Raw genomic sequence first — 26,325 nt, forward strand, 5'->3', positions numbered from 1 at the left:
ATTAAAACCTTATTTTTAAGGAATAATCATACAATATTTCTTCAATGTTTTAATTGTAATATTAAATGACCTTTATTTTCCAAAAAGTAAAATTTGTTTAATTTTCATTACTTAAAAGATCGATTAAATGAATGTTTTATGCCTTAAAAAATGTAAATACACAACACAGAATATCTGAGCAAAAAATCATAAGGCTATTGTAAGAATAAATGAAACTTGTTTTTATGCTTTCAAATAATTAGACATGCTAAAACAGAATTTGGTAACAATAAAACATAAGGTTGGAAAAAATAAAACATTTCATAGGACCCTAAACATGTAATTTTTTTTTAAACTTTCAATAAATTGATGTTAAATTGTTCATGATTTTAATTAATTAGGCATGCTTTTTGATTAATAACATTTCATTTAACCATTAAAAAGGAGTCCCCCTTTTATTTTAAATTATTTTAGAAAACAAAGATGTCCAGAATAAATAAATGACCAAAACAAATAAACAATAATATTTAACCAGTACACTACTATTTTTTTTTCATAATTATTTTATTGCAATGTTCATAACAATTCAAAACATTCTTAAAATATGACAGGCCAACCTTTTGGCTTTAGTAATATTTTTTAGTTGTTGTATATGCATAAATTGTGATATAAATATTTGCTTATATCACCCACTCCTACATTATGTACGAGCTGCTTGGCCACAGCTCTGATAAACTGAAATGTTTTGACTGTAAAAGATTTCATGCCTGAGAGATCATTTTAAGAATACATCAACAATTCAGTTTTTTTCACCTCAAAGTATTTTCTTCAGGCCAGTAGACATAAATCAGGGGTTATATCAGGCAGCAAATGTTTTTATTTTTATGTTTGAGGATGTAGCAAGTGGCATGATATATGCAGTGAGTCACGCTGCTTTGCTGTAACCCTTCGGCACCATTAGCCCGCAGTAAGTGGTGCTTGAGAAGTGCGGCGTAAAACTCTATTGATTGGTGTTGAGGAGGGGAGGTGCTGCCTCTCACCCCAACATGATTGAGACAAAAGATTGTGATATAAATATTTGCTTATATCACCCACTCCTACATTATGTACGAGCTGCTTGGCCACAGCTCTGATAAACTGAAATGTTTTGACTGTAAAAGATTTCATGCCAGAGAGATCATTTTAAGAATACATCAACAATTCAGTTTTTTTCACCTCAAAGTATATTCTTCAGGCCAGTAGACATAAATCAGGGGTTATATCAGGCAGCAAATGTTTTTATTTTTATGTTTGAGGATGTAGCAAGTGGCATGATATATGCAGTGAGTCACGCTGCTTTGCTGTAACCCTTCGGCACCATTAGCCCGCAGTAAGTGGTGCTTGAGAAGTGCGGCGTAAAACTCTATTGATTGGTGTTGAGGAGGGGAGGTGCTGCCTCTCACCCCAACATGATTGAGACAAAAGACAAGGGAAGCAGCACTACAGTAAGCAACGTGTGTGGGAGTCGTGCTCGGCAAAGGTTAGCAGCCCCGTCTGGCTTATTGCTTCAGTTTGTGTGTGTGTGTGTGTGTGTGTGTGTTCGCTGTGGATGAGGACAGATCTCTCTGTCTGCAGTTTTACTGATAAAGGCTGGGCTGTCTGAGTGCCTGTGCGCAGGTGTTTGTGGGGAGGACGGGGCGTCTGTGTGTGGGTGTGTGTGTGTGTGTAGATGCTGGTGTTGTAGGTTTATGAGAGAGGTGTTCACAGCACCACTGATGACCCCCACTGTCTCTCAGCATTTTTGTATTGTGTTTGCAAAAGTAATTATACATGCTTAATTGTAAATATTTAGATATATTTTAAGATATATGTTTGTGAAAGTGAAACTGAAAGTGACATAACATGTATCCAAGTAAGGTGTCCCATACTTGGAATTTGTGCTCTGCATTGATCCCATCCAAGTACACACACACACCGTGAACACACACCTGGAGCAGTGGGCTGCCATTTCTGCTGTGGCGCCTGGGGAGCAGTTGGGGGTTTGGTGTCTTGCTCAAGGGTCTCACCTCAGTCGTGGTATTGAGGGTTGAAGAGAGTGCTGTACATTCACGCCCCCCACCTGCAATCCCTACCAGTATTTCTACCCTACCGGGACTCGAACCTGCAACCTTTGGGTTACAAGTCCGACTCTCTAACCATTAGGCCACAACTGCCCACTGTGAAACACTGTGAAGGAACTACAGGGGGTTTGTGAGTTGATATAAACATAATAATGAAATCATTAAAATATGAAAATAAAATGAAATAAATAAAAACATCAAAATAAAACACTAAACAGTTCTTTTTTAGTAAGTGGGCAGCCATTTTTGCACACTGCTCTGGCTGTGTGTTCACAGTGTTTGTGTGTGTGTGTGTGTGTGTGTGTGTGTGTTCACTACTCACTGCTGTGTGTGTGCACTTGGATAGGTGACATTCTTCTTCTTATTATTTTAAGCATAAAGCCTACTAAATTTTGTTATATTCAAGCTTAAAAGAAGAAATGCAATAAAGTTCTTTCAGGATATATTCTCTAAAAACTTCTTGATGTCTGACAACATTTTGCAAATTGCAAATTTGAGGACAAGGACTAATAGATTGATCACACCCTAACTATGACACTCTCCAGCTGTTGACAGTACAGCTATTCTTACAAACAGAACACTGACTTCATTCAATTATAGATATACAGCATTACTGTTGATTATGATATTTTCGCCATAATGGGGTGTCCGGCAGAGGAAACACTGTGTCTGTGACTCCTCCAAGACCTCGTGACAGTTCAGATGAGTTCTGGCACGAGCCGCTCTCTGATGAACGAGCTAAGCGTTCAGGGTGTCGCGCTGTGCCGCTCACTGATGGCAGTTCAATCAGTCAGTTTCGTTCCTGAAGCTCACACCCTGCCTATCAAACCGTTCTCCCCGCAGGGAGCGTCAGTATTGATCTCAAACGCTTCTGTCATTTCTTTTCTGCATGTGTGTTTGGCTTGTTTTTGTAGTGGTGTGTGATTGGGACGTGATGAAAGGCTGTGTCTCTGAAGGAATCCCACCCTGTGGTGACGGGGACTCGGCTCTCAGCTGTCTCTGTTCAGCATGCCACATGAAAGAAGTCAATGATTCAATCTACATAACAAGCTGTGAAAAGTTTTCTGTCGGTGTACCTCAGGGGGTCCAGGACATCAATAAGCGCTGCCCTTTCCATCTCATTTCATCTGTGTTTGGATGTTTACGCATTACATGTACGTCCCATTCGTGATGTCTTTCCAGTAGTTAACACAGTGTTTATGGCAGCTAATGTAAATCTAATAAAAGATACGGCAGTAGGAGCAAATAATGATCAATTCGAAAAGAAATGTTGCTATTGGGACGCGTCAAGACGCTCCAAAGGTGAACTTTAGCCACTTTTCATGAGCCAATCAGTTTCCAAAGGATTAAATTCAGTCACACGTTTACGGCCCTATGAAATCCATTTTATTTATTCTCAAATTCCGTTTATACACATGAGTATAATTTAACCATTATAGTGTCCTATGAAATGTAAACCTTATTTATTTATTTATTTATTTTTTGCTAATCCTGATATTCTGTGTTGCCTGTTTTAATTTTTTCTGGATTCTGTGTTTTATGATTTAATACAAATTTATTATCAAAAACAGTGATAATCAAATTAATGCACAAAACTGTAACAATTTAATTAATCTTTTAAATGTTATCAAATTAAATTTGAACAACTCCCTTTTTTGGGAAACAAAGTGCTGCACAACAGAGGTTTACTGTTTAAATTATGTGTACATTCTGTGAATGAAAAACTGTAATATTTTCTGATATTCCTAAAAAAAAGAACACAATTATTATTATTTACCTGTATTATTATTATTACTTTGAGAAGTACATTCTACTGTACAATAGTAATATATTTGTCATAATTTCTTCAATTTAAACCAAACTTTTATTTTGACAGGTTGTAGTGAAGAAGCTGTAGTTAAGATTTCTATGTATTTGATGATAGTTTTTCTAAAATTAAATGGTGAGATGCTGGTGAAGTGATTCTCAAAGCAGCTCTGGAGATGACGTTCATCTGTTCATGTCCTCATATAGTGAGACAGCAACAAAGAAAACACCAGGAGCGTCACGCGCGCTTCAGTATGTGTGTAGTAGGCGAAACTGCTTCATTCATTCACACAGAGACATGCAGAACATGCAGACTTTATATTTAACCCTCTGGGGTCCGAGGGTGTTTTGGGGCCTGGAAAAGTTTTGACATGCCCTGACATTTGTGCTTTTTTCAGTTGCTTACAAACATTTGAATGTCTAAAGTTTAATAACACTGTAATCAGCACAAACTGGGCTACAATAATATGTGAGCAGCATGTATGTACGTGATTGTGTTTTTGAGAAAACAACGTTTATGCGTGCTTAGTGAAAAACTACAATTTTAAAGTCACTGAAATAAGGCCATAAAAAACATACAGAACATTTGATCACAAGACTGTTGAGAACTGGATCTTGAAGTCTAGAGTTTTTGCTTCAAAATTATGTGAAAATCATCTTACTCATTCACAGAAAACAATATATTGATTAAAATTTTCTAAGACACATTTTGTGTAGAAAAGGAATATGCGAGGAGGCGTGAATGATCATGCATAATGCTGTGATTCACACCTGAGAAGACAAAGGCCTGCATAATGAGCTGCATAATGAGCTGTCAGGTGTGTGACTGAGAGGGAATTGCTACAAGAAAGAATGTGAGGAAAAAAGAAATGTATATATATATTTTGTTTGTAGTTTATTTAGAATACATATAACTATCACATAAAATAACTCATGGGAGTGTGTGCATCACATGGTCTTAGCTGTGGTCCAGGTTCTTGTGCAGGCAGGAATCTCCATTTCCATGACCAAGTGGGCTGCTTTGCTTTGGCTCTCTTTGCAACAGGTTCTTTTACACTGTTATTCTCACATCTGAAATAAAAAAGCAAGCATGCTGTTTACACAAACTACATTATTAACATTATTATGATGTTCACTGATACTAGTACTAATTTATCGAAACAAAGAACACAATTACCACATAGCAAACATAGTTTACCATACAGCAAATAAATCAAATGAAAGTAACATCTGTAAAATAGTGAATGCACACTTACTCTAAGATTCTGAATGGAGTTGAAAACTGAACGAGCGTCCCCTTACTGTGAGAGATACAGGTGAAGGCAAGAGTGGTGTATTCGGTCCTAAAATAATTTTATAAACAATTGTAAGCATTTTTTCCCACAGTACCTTAGTATAGTATGCATACTTCATGAGAAAACAGAATGCCAATAACAAAGAAACTACATTTTAACACTATCAACCACAAATAATATTACCATATAGTCTAGGCATAATAAAAGTACAATTACTATACTGTGCACTTACTCAGTATGATTTTCCAGCGAACTCAAAACTGAACGACACATGTGCCTTTCTTGTGCAATTATGCCAGTGATGCAGACACAGTCCTAAACGAAAACTGAAACAGTTGTTAGCAATTACCAGAAGATGCATAGCTGATAAATAAATTGCATCACTGATAAGAAAGGACGCGCGTATATGTCTGTCGATGCATCACTTATTTACAGCTTACTTGATACGTTTACACATCAGACGATCGCGAACGCCAATGACCGAGTATAAAACATTCAACATATTAACATTATAACTCACATTACTTTTATATCGTTGCTGTCTATTTTATAGAACATAAAAAAAACTTCCTGGCGTTGTGAGACATATATGCAGTGAATGAATCTTCATAAAAAGTTTCACTTGATTGTACATTTAGTCAGGAATCATGGTTTGGAAAAAGTAACTAGTAAAATATGTACAAGTTATGTCACAGTAACACAATAGCAACTAATGCAAGTAGGCAAATAAAAAAAGACTTACTATATCCTCCACTGAATATCACGCCGGCGCGTTCTTCTGAGGAAAATCCAAAGCTCTTTCTGTCTTATTCCTCTCAGCGCGTCTTCTTCCAGAAGCGAAGTAGCCGAGATGAACTCGAGAGGGAAAGTCTCGCTGCTTTGTTTGCTGTGATGTGGATGTTTACATGCGCGTGTCTCACGTGGACTATTGTAATAACAAAAGCGCGATCGGCGCGTGGGCGCAGTGGGCTGCCATTTCTGCTGTGGCGCCTGGGGAGCAGTTGGGGGTTTGGTGTCTTGCTCAAGGGTCTCACCTCAGTCGTGGTATTGAGGGTTGAAGAGAGTGCTGTACATTCACGCCCCCCACCTGCAATCCCTACCAGTATTTCTACCCTACCGGGACTCGAACCTGCAACCTTTGGGTTACAAGTCCGACTCTCTAACCATTAGGCCACAACTGCCCACTGTGAAACACTGTGAAGGAACTACAGGGGGTTTGTGAGTTGATATAAACATAATAATGAAATCATTAAAATATGAAAATAAAATGAAATAAATAAAAACATCAAAATAAAACACTAAACAGTTCTTTTTTAGTAAGTGGGCAGCCATTTTTGCACACTGCTCTGGCTGTGTGTTCACAGTGTTTGTGTGTGTGTGTGTGTGTGTGTGTGTGTGTTCACTACTCACTGCTGTGTGTGTGCACTTGGATAGGTGACATTCTTCTTATTATTATTTTAAGCATAAAGCCTACTAAATTTTGTTATATTCAAGCTTAAAAGAAGAAATGCAATAAAGTTCTTTCAGGATATATTCTCTAAAAACTTCTTGATGTCTGACAACATTTTGCAAATTGCAAATTTGAGGACAAGGACTAATAGATTGATCACACCCTAACTATGACACTCTCCAGCTGTTGACAGTACAGCTATTCTTACAAACAGAACACTGACTTCATTCAATTATAGATATACAGCATTACTGTTGATTATGATATTTTCGCCATAATGGGGTGTCCGGCAGAGGAAACACTGTGTCTGTGACTCCTCCAAGACCTCGTGACAGTTCAGATGAGTTCTGGCACGAGCCGCTCTCTGATGAACGAGCTAAGCGTTCAGGGTGTCGCGCTGTGCCGCTCACTGATGGCAGTTCAATCAGTCAGTTTCGTTCCTGAAGCTCACACCCTGCCTATCAAACCGTTCTCCCCGCAGGGAGCGTCAGTATTGATCTCAAACGCTTCTGTCATTTCTTTTCTGCATGTGTGTTTGGCTTGTTTTTGTAGTGGTGTGTGATTGGGACGTGATGAAAGGCTGTGTCTCTGAAGGAATCCCACCCTGTGGTGACGGGGACTCGGCTCTCAGCTGTCTCTGTTCAGCATGCCACATGAAAGAAGTCAATGATTCAATCTACATAACAAGCTGTGAAAAGTTTTCTGTCGGTGTACCTCAGGGGGTCCAGGACATCAATAAGCGCTGCCCTTTCCATCTCATTTCATCTGTGTTTGGATGTTTACGCATTACATGTACGTCCCATTCGTGATGTCTTTCCAGTAGTTAACACAGTGTTTATGGCAGCTAATGTAAATCTAATAAAAGATACGGCAGTAGGAGCAAATAATGATCAATTCGAAAAGAAATGTTGCTATTGGGACGCGTCAAGACGCTCCAAAGGTGAACTTTAGCCACTTTTCATGAGCCAATCAGTTTCCAAAGGATTAAATTCAGTCACACGTTTACGGCCCTATGAAATCCATTTTATTTATTCTCAAATTCCGTTTATACACATGAGTATAATTTAACCATTATAGTGTCCTATGAAATGTAAACCTTATTTATTTATTTATTTATTTTTTGCTAATCCTGATATTCTGTGTTGCCTGTTTTAATTTTTTCTGGATTCTGTGTTTTATGATTTAATACAAATTTATTATCAAAAACAGTGATAATCAAATTAATGCACAAAACTGTAACAATTTAATTAATCTTTTAAATGTTATCAAATTAAATTTGAACAACTCCCTTTTTTGGGAAACAAAGTGCTGCACAACAGAGGTTTACTGTTTAAATTATGTGTACATTCTGTGAATGAAAAACTGTAATATTTTCTGATATTCCTAAAAAAAAGAACACAATTATTATTATTTACCTGTATTATTATTATTACTTTGAGAAGTACATTCTACTGTACAATAGTAATATATTTGTCATAATTTCTTCAATTTAAACCAAACTTTTATTTTGACAGGTTGTAGTGAAGAAGCTGTAGTTAAGATTTCTATGTATTTGATGATAGTTTTTCTAAAATTAAATGGTGAGATGCTGGTGAAGTGATTCTCAAAGCAGCTCTGGAGATGACGTTCATCTGTTCATGTCCTCATATAGTGAGACAGCAACAAAGAAAACACCAGGAGCGTCACGCGCGCTTCAGTATGTGTGTAGTAGGCGAAACTGCTTCATTCATTCACACAGAGACATGCAGAACATGCAGACTTTATATTTAACCCTCTGGGGTCCGAGGGTGTTTTGGGGCCTGGAAAAGTTTTGACATGCGTGGGCGTGGTCACATTAGCGATAATGAAGACGACGGCCAAGACTTGACATCGCGTTGGTTTCATACTGATTACTTTGTCACATAATATTTGTTTTCGTCATGACTTACTTCGTTTAAAAGTAGACATGTCAAGCTTTCTATAGATATATCTCTCATGTGTGTGTGTCAAATATTCGCTGAGTTTCAGTTCATTTTAGTGACGCGTTTCAAACAGATATGCGCGGAGAATGAGACGGCTAAAAGCACACCCTGTTTATTTTCTTTATTTTGCAAAAGCACAATGTTTTGTTGATATTGTGAGTGTACACAAATAAAAGTAGACCCTTTACAGATTTAAATGCTGTATTACTCTTATATGTATGGTCAAGTATGAAGGAGCATTTTAGTTATTTTCGCTGTCATCATTCAAATCTGCAAAAAGTTCCGCTGGCGGAACTGTTGACCCCAGGGGGTTAAATAGACTTTAATATACAGTAAATTCCTTTTTTACTCCTTCCTCGTTTTCCGCATTGCAGAATTCATAAGACCCTACATGGCCGGTTTCATGTTGACTTTAAATCTTTATTCAAGGAGTCAAGTAGTCATGGCAGCTCTTCAGAAGTGTGAAGTCTTTATGGAAATACTTCACGTAGGTGTTGTGGATTGATAGCGTTCCATCGCCACTTCTTCCTGTAACTATTCCAGCTAAAGTACTTTTAGTACAGTCATGCCGATAGCGTTGATTTCTCGCTTTCATTGTAATATAATAGTTGTCTAACACTAGTCAGAGCATTTTTTTCTTGCATGTAAATCAGTAACGTGTGATGTTTTCCAGCGCTCAGCAGTATCAGAGTATCAGAATAAACGTCATCAGCACTGACTGTCTTCTAGAAGTTACGCCTGATGTCTAGATCATATGGGATTTCCTTTTATCCTCATCCGACTTTTCTGCTGCGTTATACTTGCATTTCAGACGCTTTCATCAATGGTACTTTAATGAGAGTCCTTCTATCTCTTTCTGGCTCCCACTCTTCCGTTCTTTGATTCTCAGGTTTTCATCCTCTCGCAGGGTAAGATAACTCATCTAGATATTCTTGAATGTGTGCATGTGTGATCTGAGAGAGCTCAACAAGTTATGGCTTACTGAACTAAATGCGTTTCTGACTTTCTCTTTCTCTGTCCAGTAGGCGCTTTCTGTTTTCTGTTGTGTTATGACTTGGGATTGTTTGTCATGTTGACCGCTTTTATGGTACGATCTGGACAAACTGAAATTTACATTTATATTTACATTTATTCATTTGGCAGACGCTTTTATCCAAAGCGACTTACAGTTGAGGAATACAACAAGCGATTCATCATAAGATGGCAATAAACACAAGCAGTGCCCGTTATACAAAGTTACAGTCTTCGTTCAAAATAGTAAAAGCTAAGACATGAAGGGATAAAGGATAATAAGAGAATAGAAAAGGTGAAGGCATAGAATTTATTATTTTATTTTTTAGGAGTGTGCCGTTAGATGCTCACAAAAGAGATGAGTTTTCAGTTGTTTCTTGAAGATTGTGAGAGATTCGGCTGTCCAGATGGAGTTTGGTAGGTCATTCCACCAACAGGGTGCAGTAAAAGAAAACGTCCTTGAGAGTGATTTTGTACCTCTCTGCGAAGGGACCACGAGCCACCACTCATTTACCGACTGCAGGCTTCTGGAGGGGATGTAGATGCATAGGAGAGAGCAGAGGTAGGAGGGTGTGGAGCCCGTGGCTGTTCTGTAGGAAAGAACCAATGTTTTGAACTTGATGCGAGCCGCGACTGGAAGCCACTGCAGAGAGATGAGAAGCGGTGTGACATGGGCTCTATTGGGCTCATTGAAAACAAGACACGCTGCTGCATTCTGAATCATTTGCAGAGGTCTGATTGCTCATGTTGGAAGTCCAGCCAGAAGAGCATTGCAATAGTCCAGCCTAGAAATGACAAGAGGCTGGACGAGAAGCTGTGTTGCATGCTCTGTTAAGAAGGGTCTGATCTTCCTGATGTTGTGTAGTGCAAACCTGCATGATCGTTCTGTTTTTGCAATATGATCTTCAGCTGATCATCAACAATCTCCCCAAAGATTCCTAGCCGAACATGATGGGATTATCGTTGATGAGCCCAGTTGGATGGTAAACTGGTGCTGTACTGATGGGGAGGCTGGGAAGATGAGAAGTTCTGTTTGGGCTGCAGGTGATGTTCTTTCATCCATGCTGAGATGTCCGTCAGGCAGTCTGAGATCCGAGCAGGTACTTTTGGATCATCTGGTTGAAATGAGAGGTAGAGCTGTGTGACATCAGCATAGCAATGGTAGGAAAAACCATGTGCCTGAATGATGGGTCCCAGTGATGTCGTGTATATAGAGAAGAGGAGGGGTCCAGGAACTGATCCCTGAGGAACCCCAGTGACCAGTTGAGGTGATTTAGATACCTCTCCTCCCTAAGCCACCCTGAAGGACCTACCTGTGAGGTAAGACTCAAACCAGTGGAGTGCAGTTCCGGTGATGCCCAGCGATGAGAGGGTGGACAGAAGGATTTGATAATTAACCATGTCGAATGCAGCAGATAGATCTAGCAGGATGAGAACTGAAGATTTGGACTCAGCTCTTGCACTCCATAGCACTTCAGTGACTGACAGAAAGGCAGTTTCAGTTGAATGGCCACTTTTAAATCCAGATTGGTTATTGTCCAGCTGGTTGTTCTGTGAGAGGAAGGAAGACACTTGGTTGAAAGCAACGCGTTCAAGTGATTTTGCAATAAGACACAGACCTGTAGCTTTAAACAAGTGAGGTGTCTAGTGTAGGTTTTTGAAGCAGTGGGGTTACCCGAGCCTGCTTGAATGCGGTGGGGAAAATGCCTGAGAAAAGAGATGTGTTGATGATGTATGTGAGTGAAGGCAGAAGTGCAGGGGAAATAGCTTGTAAGAGATGTGAGGGGATTGGGTCTAGAGGACAGGTGGTAGGATGGCTGGAGAGGAGAGGTTTAGAGACTTCATATTCTGTAAGAGGAGAGAAGATGGTCAGCTCTGTGAGTGTTTGCTGTGAGTTCCTGGGTGAGTGGAGCAGAGAACTGACTGCTGATGGATGTGGTTTTGTTTGTGAAGTAATTAGCAAAATCATCAGTAGTTAAAGAGGACGGTGGGAGGTGGCAGAGAAGGACAAAGGAGAATATTGAATGTATTAAAGAGTTTGTGTTTGTCTGATGCACTGTTGATCTTGTTATGGAAGAAGGTAGTTTTGGCAGCGTGAACTTTGGTGGAGAATGAAGATAGCAGTGATTGATACCTGCTGAGATCAGAAATAATATGTTCAGCAGAAGAAATAAGTAAATACAGTTTTGGAATGACATTAAAAGGTGACTAAATAATGGCAGAAGTCAAACTCCCTGAAAACGTATGCACCTCTTTTCTTTTCCTCTAATTTTGCTTACGGATCATTTGAGCTATGAGAAACGCCAAGTCTTAGTGTACAAGAACACTCAATGGTTTCTGTCAGAGCTTTGATCTGTGGTGAGAACTAGCCCTTTGGTTTGCTTCTTGGTGAAAATGAGCTGCAAAAATGCCTGTGGTGTTTTTAGAGATTTTCAGACCTTTTGTGAACACCCACTTGTGTGCACTCTAGCTGGACAGACTTGAAACACATTCTTATGGTGCACAATAACTGTCACTGTGGTCTTCCAAGCCCTCCATGCATTAAAATTGCAAATATTATGTTGTTTGCAAACTCATCCTGCATTTTTCTGAGTGAAACAGGATTTTCAATAAGAGAAAGTGTAGAAATTGATTTTATCCAATGGGAATTGATTGGGTCTTGTAAAATTGGTTGTTGGTCAGTTCTTCTGGATTTTAGTCTGTCTCAGTTTTTTTCTGTTTCTTCGTGTCATTCCAGATGGACTGGATGATGATGAGATTAGATCTCTGTGTGCAGCACTGGCTGTTGTCAGACTCATTGTGCATACAAAAATCGTACTGGATTATTACATTATTATTACAATTAATGGCAAAAGGAATGTTTGGAAGTGTAAACTGATATTTCCTACTGACACACTACAGCAAAATATATATATATCAATCTAGTTGCATATTATTTTTCTCCTTATAAACTCTTCTGCAGCTTTATAACTATTTGAAAAGACAATTTTTGGCCTGAGCTTGAGAAAAAGAAGAGAGATTGAGCTGCCAGACCGTGACCAAAAGCCTCTGGCTATTGTAGGTCTTTTATAGATTGAAATTGCGGCGATGAGATTTGACTGTCTGTCCCCTATTGAAGTTGTTAAGCTGCAGTTTTGTCCTAATACTATTCATTAAGTGTGCATGGACGGCGGCAGCTCTTCCACTTCTCTGTGATGCTATCAGAAGTCCATTAGCATGCCTCTCTCTGATAGGCTGACGGGTTTCAATGGCCTTAGTCAATGTACAGTGAAGACTTCCTACTAAAGTGCTTGGCAATTTCAGACCAGTTGATTCCCAAAAGCAAGAATATCCACAGGCTTTCGCAACCGCCAGCCCCACCACCGATAAAGCATTTGATAAAATCTAATTGGAGACGACATTTATAAAAGTTAGTTTAAGTGATGGCATGCATTGATCTGAGCAGGTTTCTCTTCCATAGTGAGCCTCTCAGGATGTGAACCCTCAACTCTTCAATATGTGTGTCAGTTGAGCAGACATCAAGTTGGCTTTAACTAGAGTTGATTAACAAGCCTGCTGGGTTTACTATAGATCTGATGCGTGTCCGTATGTGTCAAGGCTCGATCTATTGATGTGGACGTCCAGTGACGCTGCTGTCAATTACTACTGCATCCAGATTTTTAGTAGATTGCTTCATTTGAACTGGGGGGATGATATTTTATTGATCATGAAAGTGTCTGTATTCAAGCAAAGTCTTTATTCAAACCCATTTTTTCCCAAATGAACGCCAATGCTCAGGGTTTTAACTGCTAGGCCAGTGGTCCAGTGTGTATAGCAACTGTTTTTGTGACTTTGTTTGTAATCTTCTTTTTATACTCTCTTGAAACATACTGTCAATTACTCCCTCATCCTAGATTTCAATTGGAAGTGGTTGATATTTTATTGATAGTAAATGTATAAAGGACAGGAAATGATGTATAGGAGAGGGTGGAACGGAATTAACAAACAGCAAAGAGAGCACCGATGCTCAATGTTGAGGTCTGCTAGGTCACAACTCCAATATGAATATCAACTTTTTTGTGACTTTTGTGGGTGAAATGGGATTGGCACACATAAAAGTCTGTATTCAAATCCATTTTTCCCAAATGAGCACCAGCGCTCGATGTTTTAACTGCTAGGCTACAGGTCCAGTGTTCATATCAACTTTTTTGTGACTTTTAATCTTCTTTTTATGTTCTCTAGAAATATGGGAACCCTTCTGCAGAAACCAAAGTTAAGAAAAGATCACTCTCATAACAACCCAATAAAAACACAATGTTCATTTTCTGATCGCTCACCTTCGATATGGCAGACGCAATGATCTGTGGGAGTGAATTGTACAGCTGAGCAAATGGTAAATGTCATCCCCATCTGTAATATTTGTGCCCCATCTCTTGCCTAGCGAGGGATTATTCATCATTGCACATCCAGACGCGAGTCGTCGTCTCATCAGCACGCAGCTTGAGGCCTCCGCATACATATTAAATAATCGTTCCGTACAGCTGGCGAACAGACTCTCATCTAGAACCGTGAATGCCACCGGTTAGGAATTAGAACGCTTGTGCTAACATGTAGCGCTTAAATGTCCTTTTATCACTCTGTGTCTGGCAAAATCTCTGCTTACACTTGGAGTGTGATTTTTCATTACCGTGAGATTGCTGTTTTTGCCTCCCATGTATTTAATTTTTATGCATGCGTACTGAGATGCACAGGCGGCTCGGCTCCGTATTAGTTCCTTTATAGACTCTGAGACGCTGCTGTGAAATTGCATGTCTGCTAGGTGTCCTGGACCAGAGCGAACTCATTAGCCCATTTTAAAGATGCCCTCCTTCTCAGAGAATTTCTCAGGAGTGAGTCTCAGACTGATGGGCCTGGATGCAGGGGTTCAACTGTCCGGTCACTTTCTCAATAGCTGCTGTCACATGTGGCCCCTGCTTTGGACAGGTGAATTGCAAGCTAGGATTGCTTTCCTCTTTCTGTCAGAGCTGTGCCGAGCGTCGCCGCTGACCCGCACTGGGCAGACACCTCACACGGGCTGTCATGACAGCTACTAGACTCTCACCTGTGAGGAATCATCCGTTTCCCAGTCAGACACATCGAGAAGGAAACGACGGATCACCCTTCACTGCCAGCCTCAGTCTTCGGAGCTCACGCTCATTAATGTGTGTCTTCCTGTCCGCTTGCAGCTGCGCTCAGCTTGTCGCACCAGCCTGTGTCCCTCACCACATTCCTCACTAGCCGTGCATTCAGTAGTACATACTGTATTACTGTATTCCCCTGCATTAGTGCAGTATATATTAGAAAAAAAATGTCAGTCATATGCTGAAATGCATGAAGTCTTATCTATTTTTCAACTGTTTCTGGCAAGAAACCACCCACTTAAACAGGAAGGAGTTGTTTAATTGGAACATAGTGCACACAGTTTTGACAAAGGTTTTGCTACCCTCGTGTGCAGTATGCATCAGGATTATGTAGCCTAGTTTTTGATTTAGTATTTATTTCTATTTTGTTTTTAGTTTGTCTTTTCAATTTAGGTTTCATTAGTTTCTGTTTTATTATGTATTGTGTTTTTTTTTTCTAGTTTTATTTATTCATTTATTTTAGTTAAGTGTTTTAGGGCTGTCAAAGGTAATGTGGTACCTGGTTTTGTTTAAAAATGTTGATGTAATGGTGAAAATGTCTCAGCACAGTCTACTATCATTGCAATCAAATGGTGTTTTCATTCAAAGTGGGTGGTTTGTAAGGTTTTATGTTATATAGTACACCATGCACTAAAAACTAAAACTAATTTAAGACCATTTTTTATTTTACTTAATTACTTAATTTTACTTAATTTTGAAGTCCTGAAATATGTATTTTAATTTAGTAAAAAATTTTCCCAGTTATATTCATTTTTAGGTGTTCAAGCATAAAGTGAAAAATGTAAAAATAGCCATAATTTTACAACTTCAACCATTTGTTACAAACACAAGTGTCTTACAACACTAGAATCCTTTTTGGTTTTTTATTTTTTTATTTTTTTTCTCCGAAACCTACTTATGCCACCCAATCAGAAGCATTGATCCAATTGACTTGAAAACTGTAATACACCTCTTTGTCCGAGGTGCCATAATTGTGTATGAGGATATTTGTGTATCTTGAAAAACATGGCCACTGTTTTTCTTTTAAAGATCTTAAAGCACTTGTGAACCCAAGACAATGGCTGCGTGCAGCTATAGTATTTACTGTAATTTTAGTAAATGAGGCTAAGGCCCTGTCCACACGAACGCGGGTATTTTCAAAACCGCAGCTTTTTCTATGTGCAGGGTTCGTACGGTCATGAAAAACCTGGAAAAGTCATGGGATTTTAAAACAACAATTTCCAGGCCTGGAAAAGTTTTGGAAAAATAAATAAACCCAGAAAGTTTTGGAGCTGGCCTATAGCGTGTAGGTTAAATGAGTAAATAAATCCACACAGAATATCAGATCAAATCAGTCATTTGAAAAGAGCGTGAGTGATTGAGCTGTACCGCGTCTTCTCTCTTTGACTTTCTCTTAAAACGGCTTCACATCAGCGCATCTCGTCTGCACTAAAGAGCTGCTCCACGCTGCGATACAAGACTTTCACTCGCGTTTCGGTACAGTTGACAGAATTGTCACTTACCTAATCGGCTCATTGTTGCATCATCACAAAAATGTATTATTTATTTGCACGTCTTTTTAAGCCATTCGGTACTGGCACGCTCCATGAGGCGCTTTCCTGTGCGCTCAGTCACGTCCAAAGTGCGCGCGTATAAAGCCACCTTGCGAGTACCAAATTGAGTTTGGTACCAGACAAGCTCAGTAAAACCCTGCACGGGCCTCAAACATATGCCCTTGTCCAACAGCTTATCAGAATTACCAGCCGAGTCTGACTGTAGCACGTGTCTTTTTTCTCTTTCTCTTCTCCCCATTACACAGCTGCTGTTGTAGCCATTAAAATAGTTCAGTTTCGTTTTTAATGGCAAAGTGGTTATATTTATTTTCATTTCTTTATTAAGTTAATTTAGAAATATGTTTGGAACATTTTTTGTTTGTTAAATTAAAGTTTTTGTTTTTGAAGTAGCCTAATGACCAAGCGGCCAGCGGCAGACAGTGAGTTAGCCAATGTTTGATCAATTTAGCCTTCTCAAATCATCACCACTTGACAAAAATAAAATCTATATATAAAATACTTAAAAAGCATATCACAATGTTAGTTTAAACATTTAACCTATATAAATGTGTGCTATATTAGGCGCGTATCCAATCGTTTGTGCGGAGAGTGGAAGCTAAAGCGCGCTCTGCAGGACTTGGAGTCGCCAACGCGATCACTTGCATTTTTTTCCTTATAACAGTGGAAACAACCGTAATTTTTGCTCATAAAGGTAAGAGTAATACATCATTCGGGACTGTTAAGGGTCTATTTTTATTTGTGTGCACTCACAATATCGGCATACGTTGTTTTGTTTTTTTTTGTTTGTTTTTAACAAACAGGGTGCGCTTTCTGCCGTCTCGGTCTTGAGCAGAAGCGCTTCACAAAAATGAACCGAAACTCAGCGAATATTGTATTTCCCCTGGCCCCGACACATTCATCATGGTAATTACTTGCTGGGGTTTTGCTGCAAGCTTTATTGCGTGCGCTTTAACGCAGAATTCTTCCTGCACTCGCTGCTGTTGCTTGGACACTAATCACAGTCGAGCCGCTGTTGACAGTCTCATGATGTTTCCACCAGCGCGGCAAATCCTTTTCATTACCATAATAACTGATGGATATCTAAAATAAAAAAATAAAGAGTAAGCCTAAAACAAGCCCGATGCCCGGCCCGCGTCTGAGCTATGACGTGAAAATTGTCCCCAAGTCGTAAATAAGTCGGGGCCCATCGGGCTCGGCTGAAATGCAGGGCTCTAAAGCGCAGCTTGTTGCGTTTAAGCGACAAAAATACACACAAAATGACGTTAAAATGGCCATCCTGGCAAGTATCCTCATAACCACTGTCTGTTTTTTCTTAAGCGAATGTAAACCGTTGCGAAAGAGAAAAGTTTCCAAAATGAAATTCAGGTAAATAAATTATAATATTCAGTGATGTGATACGTTCTCTGTGTGGAGTAACGGCTGGCGCAGTTGCAGCTTCAAGACAGCAACAAGAATGCAAACAATAGCATTAATAGTCATTAATTTTAATTAACATATGCTATGATAATTTGAACAGATTTTTATTCTTATTGTAAAATAATGGAACATTAGGTCATGAATATTGTCTCAAAAGTCATGGAAAAGTCATGGAAATTTATTGGTAAAAATGTGTACGAACCCTGTATGCGGTTTGGCCATTCGTCCACATGCAAACGCAGCACCAGGTCACTGAAACTGAAAATTTTTGAAAACTCCTGCCAGGGTGAAGATTTTTAAAAACTCTGGTTGCAGTGTTATCGTGTAGACAGAAAAAACGGAGATTTTGGCTTGTGACGTCGGAGCATGTGCTGTTATCGCCGCCTACTGGAAACTTTTTTAGGCTTCTGATTGGCCAACATGGCTTAACGGTTGAGATGTATGAGATGAGATATATCGCCACCTGTTGACTTGGCATGATCTTTACAGTGCTTCAAAGCATGCTTTTGAGTTTTAATGTGGACGGAGATTTTTTTTAAAACGGAAGAAGGAAACACTCCGTTTATAAAAAATACCTGTGTACGTGTGGACATGGCCTAAGACTAGTCAAATAGTTGTTCACTTCTTCCAGGTGACTATTGAAGCTACAATGCAGATTCCTACCCGTAGTTAAAAAGCTAGTTACAGCACCCCAGGCACATCAACATTTAATTAGGCTTTTTAAAAATGCGTATTGATCCACTATGGTGGGAACACTGAGGCAGAATATTAGAGCGATATCACAAAACTCTTCATTTGGTTTCTAAATCATGTTTCCAGCGCAGAGAAGAAGAGGGGAGAGAAATACCTCAGAAACCATATAGGACTAAATCTGAGGATCAGGCTGGATTGTGCAGTTTTGGGCCGGGATCTTTGGTGTGTAGTGTGGGATAAGCCACATGTGGCATCAGGAGGCCTGGATCCATTGAGTACAGTGGTGTATGTGTACTATGGAAGATTTGCTGTTTATTTCCCAAGAGAATGGTTTACATAACCATGATGAGAACATTATATCTCAGCCCTTGCTCATCCTTTCTGGTGATCATGACAAATGTGTCACACACCAGCTCTCGTTAGCTTTAATTGGCAATTGCACCGCGGTTCACCTTCAGCCAGATGTAGCGTCTTTGTCGATGATTGTGCACGATCTCTGGGAGGGGCCGCGGACCCCACCGGCGGGGAGCTTTTTGAGAATGTAGGAAGACAGACACCCTGTCTGACCTTCCCAACTTCAGATGCTATTTTCAGGCCTCCCTTTAATGATTCATGTCACTAGAGGTGTTGTTTGTGCCCAGACAGGATATCTAGCCATATTTTCCCAATTGTGTTTCTCTCCTCCTGCCCACCATCTATCAGCTTGGAAGCTTTATCCTCTTTGCGTTTGTCTGGACGTTTCCTCTAAGGCCACACCTCCCCATCTCTCATGTCTGCTCTCACTGTCCCACATCCTAGCGCTCTCTTTTTGTCTCTCTGAATCATTCCTCAGATGAATAAAACAGAACGAGAGGCTTTAATGGAACGTGTGTTTGTGTGTGTGTGTGTGTGTGTGTGTTATTATGCTCTGTGTTGTGTGTCGGGCAGAGCTCATGGTTGCTGAGAGTATTGTAATGTAAATCGCTGCCCATTGTAAACACTGTGTGCTTGCTTCTGTCTGGTACATCAGTACGATATACTGACTCCCAAATGAAATATCCCTCATATTTAGACTGAATTTATCTTCATGGGTTTTCAATGAATAGTTGAGCAGTTATGGGTACAGTGATGCTCACAATGAGCTGCTCAAACAGTGGGATGGATGGATGATAATTTGCTCATAAGATGATAGATAGACAGACAGACAGACAGACAGATTACTGCAAGTTATTCAATGATTATGATAGATTGATTTATTGAACTATTAACTAACATTATTATTATTATTTAGTTGCTACCATAGTAACAGTCTTTCTGCCCCCCTGCTGCACTCTGAGTGTCAGTGAATATTTAATTCTCTGTCTGACTTGAGATGACGGCAGTTCATATTTTAAAAGAGTCTATTTTCTTTTGGGGATATCAATGTGTATCTCCTGAATGATGCCATGATGTGAATCACCACAAAAGTTATTGTTCACTGGCTGATTTTATAGCCTGTAAAGTCATGAATGCACATACCTTTGACGAGATCAAAGAAACGGTGCAGTGTATCTAGCAGCATTAAAGAGCACAGCGCTCCTCTTTGAACAGGATGTTGCCATAGCAGTGGCGTGACAGCATCTCTGTTAGCATTCCAACCTTTGTGCCTGTTCAGTCCCTCAGGCATTCAAGTATTACAATTTCCTTTTCTTTCCCGCCTTTCAGAGGTCTGCAATTCAACCTTCAGCATGTCCCAAGAGGGATGTGTGTGCCACAAAAGGGACTCGAGTCTCTGAAAAGACATGTAAACATGCTGGTCAAGTGCTGCTCAAAACAGATGTTTCTCTTGTCTCTCATCACTCATAGGAAAAAATGTAATAGTTAACTTAGTCAAGTTCTCCACTGTAGAAATGTTGTGGCTATTCATAACTTTCTAATCATAATATTTACTGGAATCTTAAAATGTGTGTTCAGCAAGCAAGGCCCAAGTTTATGATGGTCGACTAATATATATTTGTATTATGCAACAGTTTGTTCTGGTCCTCAAATTTGATTGGCTGAGTGGAATTCCCAGCGTGTCTGTGTTTGTTCGTTCCAGAAAGACTGTCGGTCTGTCCATTAGTTTGGGGATTTTTGAGCCGTTCCGCAGGTTGCATCATTTCACCAGTATGTGTAAACTGTCTGAATGACTGGACTGTGAGTGAGTCAATGAATCATTCATTCAACTAATTTGTTCCAAACACTGATTCCTTCAGGAATGAATCACTGCTGCTGGGTGTTGCTTGCGGTGGTTTATTTGAGACAAATTATTTTTTTATTTGTTATATGTACAATGTCAAACTCACAGTGATCCAGTTAAATCACTTTGTGCTGATATTCAGAACCACAGCACAATTGTCATTTTGATCTGTTTATTTATAATGCTGTCAATTTATTGGGGGGAAAAAGAAGGGGGAAAAAACTACTATGAATAAAGATAAATGTCACCGATACCAATAATCATGCCTCTGTTAAATGATTTTTTTTATTCAGTTTCTGGGGATAAAATTAATAAATACAGCCATTCAACATTACAGTAATATTTATGCCATAATTTTTAACATTTAATAGGCCTAAACTGTTACAGGACATAAAATAAATAAATAAATAATATAACTTCTAATTTAAGTTAACTTAAAACAATCTTCACATAAACCCATTATAATAAATGTCACATTTAGCTGTGGCTTTAATATAATAGAATGTTTTGTAATGGTGTATATAGTAATACAGTGATGTTTCTGTGAATATCAGCTCTCTGTTTGAATAAGAGATGTCAGTTCATTTTTTCCACAACTTTTGATTATAATAATGTATTAGTACATGCTATCTTATTGTAAAGCGTTACTGAGATAGTTGTATGAGGTAGGAAGCTCCCAAATTCACTTCTGTCTTTATACACTTTGTTCTGAGATTTGAGCTTCCCATTAGATATCAGTCTGTCAGTAAGTCACAGAGCTGGACCTGAAAACCTGTCATGCCCGAGGGAGATGGGCGATCGGAGATGTGTCAATCATCCAGCTATCTTTCCGCATTTAAGAATCGCTGTCTCTCTCAGGCTCTCTGCCGGTCTCATCACGTGGCTCTGATATGAGCCGCGCTTGGCTCTGTTCCTCAAAATCAGACGGATGGAAAAAGCTTGGCTCTTCTGTTTCTGCTGGAAACGCTGCATGCATTTATCTCTGCGAGCCGTTGAGTGGCTGGAGAGGGTGGAATGTCAGTCTGGGTTGCGTCGCATCTCCGTCACGCTTAATTTTAAGTGATGTGGCAGAACTAGGTCTGAGCCCATTGCCTCTGACAGCCACTTGACCGATCTCTGCGTCAAACGCCCCATCATTGCAAAGGCACATGCTCGATAGCTCTCGCAAGAGCGGCTTGTCATTCACAGGCAGAGGCTACGCGATCTGCATCTCCGCTTTTATGCCTTCCCTCGTGCGCAGATATCCTCAAACTCAGCTGGACAGACCATTAACACACGCTAATGAGTGTTTGTCACTGCATCCTCGGGCTCCTGGAACGGCTCTCTGTCCACGGTGAAGAATCGGATCATTGACTCCGGCGCTGATGGACGGATAGCGTGCTGAGACGTCCCTCATCTCAGCTGCTTGATCTTCCTCTCTGCTTTCCCTGTAAAAGGCCATGTCTCTTTTAGGGCCCTATGAAATCAGTTTTTTAAATTATTTATTTAGTTCTTTCTTTCTTTCTTTCTATTTTGTTTTGTTTAATTATTTATTTTTTATTTTCCCCCAGTTTTATTTTTCTGGACTTTTAATACATTTAATTTTTACTACTCAATAAGCCTATCTAATTAAATAAAGTTATGATACGTATGCAATTTAACAACAGTTTATTCCTATGAAATACATTTTATTTTTTTCTCAAATTCTGTTTTATTTTTCCCAAAATCTGTGTCTCTGTTTTAAGTTTTTTAGGTTTCATTTAAATGGATTAATTACATTTTAATAATAAAAACATGTCAAAATAATTGAAACTTTAAAACCATAACAACTTAATTTATTAGTTTTAATAATAATATGGACCTGTTTTTTTTTTTTGTGTTATAATTTTTCTGGATTTAGAATTGATTACATATGTATTTGTCAACAAGAAAAGGAATCAAATAAAAATTAAACAATTCCTTTCATCCGATCATGCAGACTTAATATTTCAATAATCTTTTTGCAGTTTAATATTTACAGACACTAGTCAATATCACGATTTGTGTACAGCCCTACTTTTGATTTATTCATTCAGAATTTGACAAATTCTCTGACATTCTGTTATACAGTAAATTCAGTTTTAATGACTGCATTCCTGTCTGAGTTTTCCTCATGGTGTAAATCAAAAGGCCCTAAGCTTTAGGCCAAACAGCAGCTAGAGGTACCATTATATCATTTATTAAACCTCTTCCTGTTAAATAAATCAGAACGTCGTGCACATGGATTTTGTCACTAATTGCACTAATTTGTCTTTGATTCTGGGTTTTCAAAGGGACTTGTACTTCCCTCTGTGTGGTGAATGAGACGGAGGAGACACGTGGCTCCTGACGACAGATAAGATGAGCTGGAGGTTACTGAGATCCTGACATTTCCTTAACGCAGCTCACCTCTTCCTTTATAATTGGCTGCTGTTGATAAGATCCTGGTGGCAGCGGCTCTCAGACGGCGATAATAACAGCTTCAGAACATCAGTCGATAGAGCAAGCTGCTGGAAACTGGAAGTGGACACGTTTCCTGCCATCATCACCAGAGCTGAGACTGACAAACAGATATTTTGGTCAGTGTAAGTGGCAGCCTTTAGAACTGCCTGATAACTTGATATTGATAACAAGCATGGAGCTTGTGCTCGACTAAAGGCTAAAGACTCTTCAAATACCAGCATAGATTTTCTGTCTTGAAGGGCAACTCTCTGCCACATTCAGCTCAGTACGCAAACCCTCTTTCATTTCTGCCCACCACAGTTTACTCTAGAACTCTAGAACCCCAGACGTGACAATTATGTTGTCTTTTACTCATCCTCATGACTTTCCAAATCTGTATGGATTTTTTATGCATTTTTCTTCTATGTAGCACATAAGAAAATATTATGAAAAACATTCAACATATTAGATACTCTTACTCCCAACATATTAGGCTGAACAACAAGAATATTTTCCTGTTGGCCCAGTTATACTTGACCCACCAGCAAACACTATATATATATATATATATATATATATATACTGTGTGTGTGTGTGTATATATTTTTGTGTTTATTTTTTTTCTTCTTTTATCAATGTACACTACTGTTCAAAAGTTTGGGGTCAGTAATATTTTTAATGTTTTTTGTTTTACAAAAACACAGTAAAAACAGGAATATGGTGAAATATTATTGCAATTTAAAATAACTGAATATATTGTGTAACTGTTTTCTGAATTATACTCTGTGAATATATTGTTATGAAAATGCTGATTTTCTGCTCAAGAAACATTTCTGATTATTATTAATGTTGAAAACAGTTGTGATTCCTTATATGTTTGTGGAAACCATGATTTAGTATTCTTATGCAGCTATTTATCTCAGTTGCAACTCTACTGTATACATTCGTAAGAACACTTTTGCTGAAAAAAAAATAGCATATAAGGATTTGTTTATAATCTTAACTCCTTTCTAACAAATGCTTCCAAGAGTGTCACAATCTCTATCTATTTTAATCCACCTTGTTGACACATTTAAGTGAGAATTCACAACAGCAGTGTTCAATACATACATAACTGTTAATCAAAATTTTTTGTGACAGTTCTGTCATCTCACCTGAGACACTCTCACATTGATTTTGATCACCTCATCATTACATTTTCTTCAGAAAATGTAAAAAACTAGTTTGTTTTATTCTGGAGAGTGTGGTTACGTCGACGTATTTGCATCGTCCAATCAGCAGCCGGAATCAAAGTGGCTCTGTGAAATGAGCTGTAATGGCTGTGTAACAGATAGCTGTTGTTTTCATGCAACAAGATGATAAGCTTTCAGCGCTGACCTTTACTCATCGTTTTTCTTCATTAAAAAGATGAAAGAATAGGACTTATTCTGCCGCTTTTCAGTAGCTACAGTATTTTCCTCTCTTGTCTTCTTTTCAAGCCAAGCATTTCCATTTTTCACAATAATAGTGGCTCTTGTTGTGTTTCTCTCTCAGACACACTCTCTCTCTCTCTGATGCTTTTCAGGCAGCACACTCAGTTAAGAGGTATTTTTGCATCCACTGTCTTTTGTCTGTGTGTTTTCGGTTTCATTTCCTTCAGATGTTCCACGGGCTTATTTTATTTTTTAAACAGATCCACCTCAATTTATCGTCACTTTCTATATTTTCCCTATATCTGATGACTGCATGACGACTGATGGTTGGTTTCCTTCTCAAGCGGAGTCATTGTCAGTGCATACATTCTATGAAACATCTTCTATCAGGATAACATTAGCCAAGCAAGCTTGTGTTGTTGTGAAGAATGTGTACATTTGTCTGCAGCAAACAGTTGCTGTGGTGTAATGGTGCAAGGAGCAGCCATTCGCTCTGACACAATGCGTTTCCATCAAAACATCTCGCCCGCCACATTAAACCAATCCAGCTTAATGGATCTGCTGTTTCATCATGCGATTCTCTCTGTGAATGAGAGTTAATAAACTATGACCGCTCTCCTGCTCCCTGACTGAGACTGTCACTCAGTCTTTAACATGGCATGACCGTACAGCCACATGTGGTGTTCTCCGATTCTCAAGTGATTTTTCAAGTTATGGCAAAATGTTTTGGGATTTAGCTGAAATGTTTGAGGCTGACGTCGGCATATGCAGGGGTTGTGCCCATGTGAGAGTGATGACAGAGACCGTGTGAACAGAAAGATGAACAGCACGGGAATGGTCTGAATTGAGCTTCTCTGCTGTGGAGGTCTTGTGATGTGCATCAGTGGGCTGCAGTTCTGCGGCAGGAAGTCTGTAGACCTGCTTTCCCTGAAGAGCTTGTGAGGTCATATAGAGCTCCGTCTCAAATGACATCAGCTCTGTGGTGATTTAATGTGTGGTTTTGTTCTCCATGCCTCCATATTTTACCTTTCTGATGAAATGTGGAGCCATGTTTTTGCAGTGATGTCATAGAAGAACTATTTTTGGTTCCTCAAAGAACCTTTCAGTGAACAGTTCTCAAAGAACACTCTTACACCGTGTCTACACCGGACGCGAGCGGCGCGGTGCGACGCAACAAAATATTATAGAACCCATTATAATCAGTGATGCTGTCTACACTGTCTACATGTGGCGCGGCGATGCGACAAATCCCCGACAGTGAACTGCTGCCTCGTTCTATCTATGACGTACTGACACAAAGTTCAAATGATTTGCAATGATTTCTTTGTCAGGTCCAGTGTAGACTAGGGTTGTGCCGATAGACGATAGTATCGTGTATCGACGATAGTCAGAGATATCGATGATAGCAGATGTCTTTGTCGATAGTCAAGACAATATTAGGCTCATTCTCCTATTAATGTATTAAATAATAATAATAATTATTATTATTATTATTATTAGGCGGCCCATTATAATTCGGCTATTATTATCAAATTGCCCCGTTTTTTTATTCAGCACTGTATTTCACACACACACACACACATACACACACGCGCGTGCGCGCGCAAAAGAAGAGCATGTAGCCGGTGAAGGAGTCTCCAACCACAAACACAGATACATATCGTCTGCTGATATAAGGTATTTATTTGCACTTTAACAAGTAATCTGAACGGCCTATATACAGTGCTCTAGACTGCGACCAATTTTTGAGAATGTGCGAGTTAAAATTTGACGTGGTCACAGCCGCGGCACATTGTAGCAGGAGTCAGATTTCACTGATCACGTGAAGAGAGGCGCGAGCGCGAAGGTGCGTGCC

General features: G+C 39.2%; 1 protein-coding gene and 1 long non-coding RNA gene across 2 annotated transcripts in view; one reads left to right on the forward strand and one right to left on the reverse strand.

Moving 5' to 3' along the window:
* Nucleotides 1-26,325, forward strand: part of enox2 (ecto-NOX disulfide-thiol exchanger 2) — a 203,121-nt gene that overhangs the window by 62,120 nt on the left and 114,676 nt on the right. The gene's annotated exons all lie outside the window — the stretch shown is intronic.
* On the reverse strand, nt 4,920-5,785 carry LOC107756691 (uncharacterized). The gene is made up of 3 exons (XR_001641849.1): nt 5,412-5,785; nt 5,141-5,227; nt 4,920-4,955 (listed from the first exon to the last, which is right to left on the reverse strand). It is a non-coding gene; the product is annotated as an uncharacterized LOC107756691 (long non-coding RNA).

Source organism: Sinocyclocheilus rhinocerous, unplaced genomic scaffold (genome assembly GCF_001515625.1).
Source record: "Sinocyclocheilus rhinocerous isolate Xijiao unplaced genomic scaffold, SAMN03320098_v1.1 scaffold892, whole genome shotgun sequence".
Taxonomy (NCBI): Eukaryota; Metazoa; Chordata; class Actinopteri; order Cypriniformes; family Cyprinidae; genus Sinocyclocheilus; species Sinocyclocheilus rhinocerous.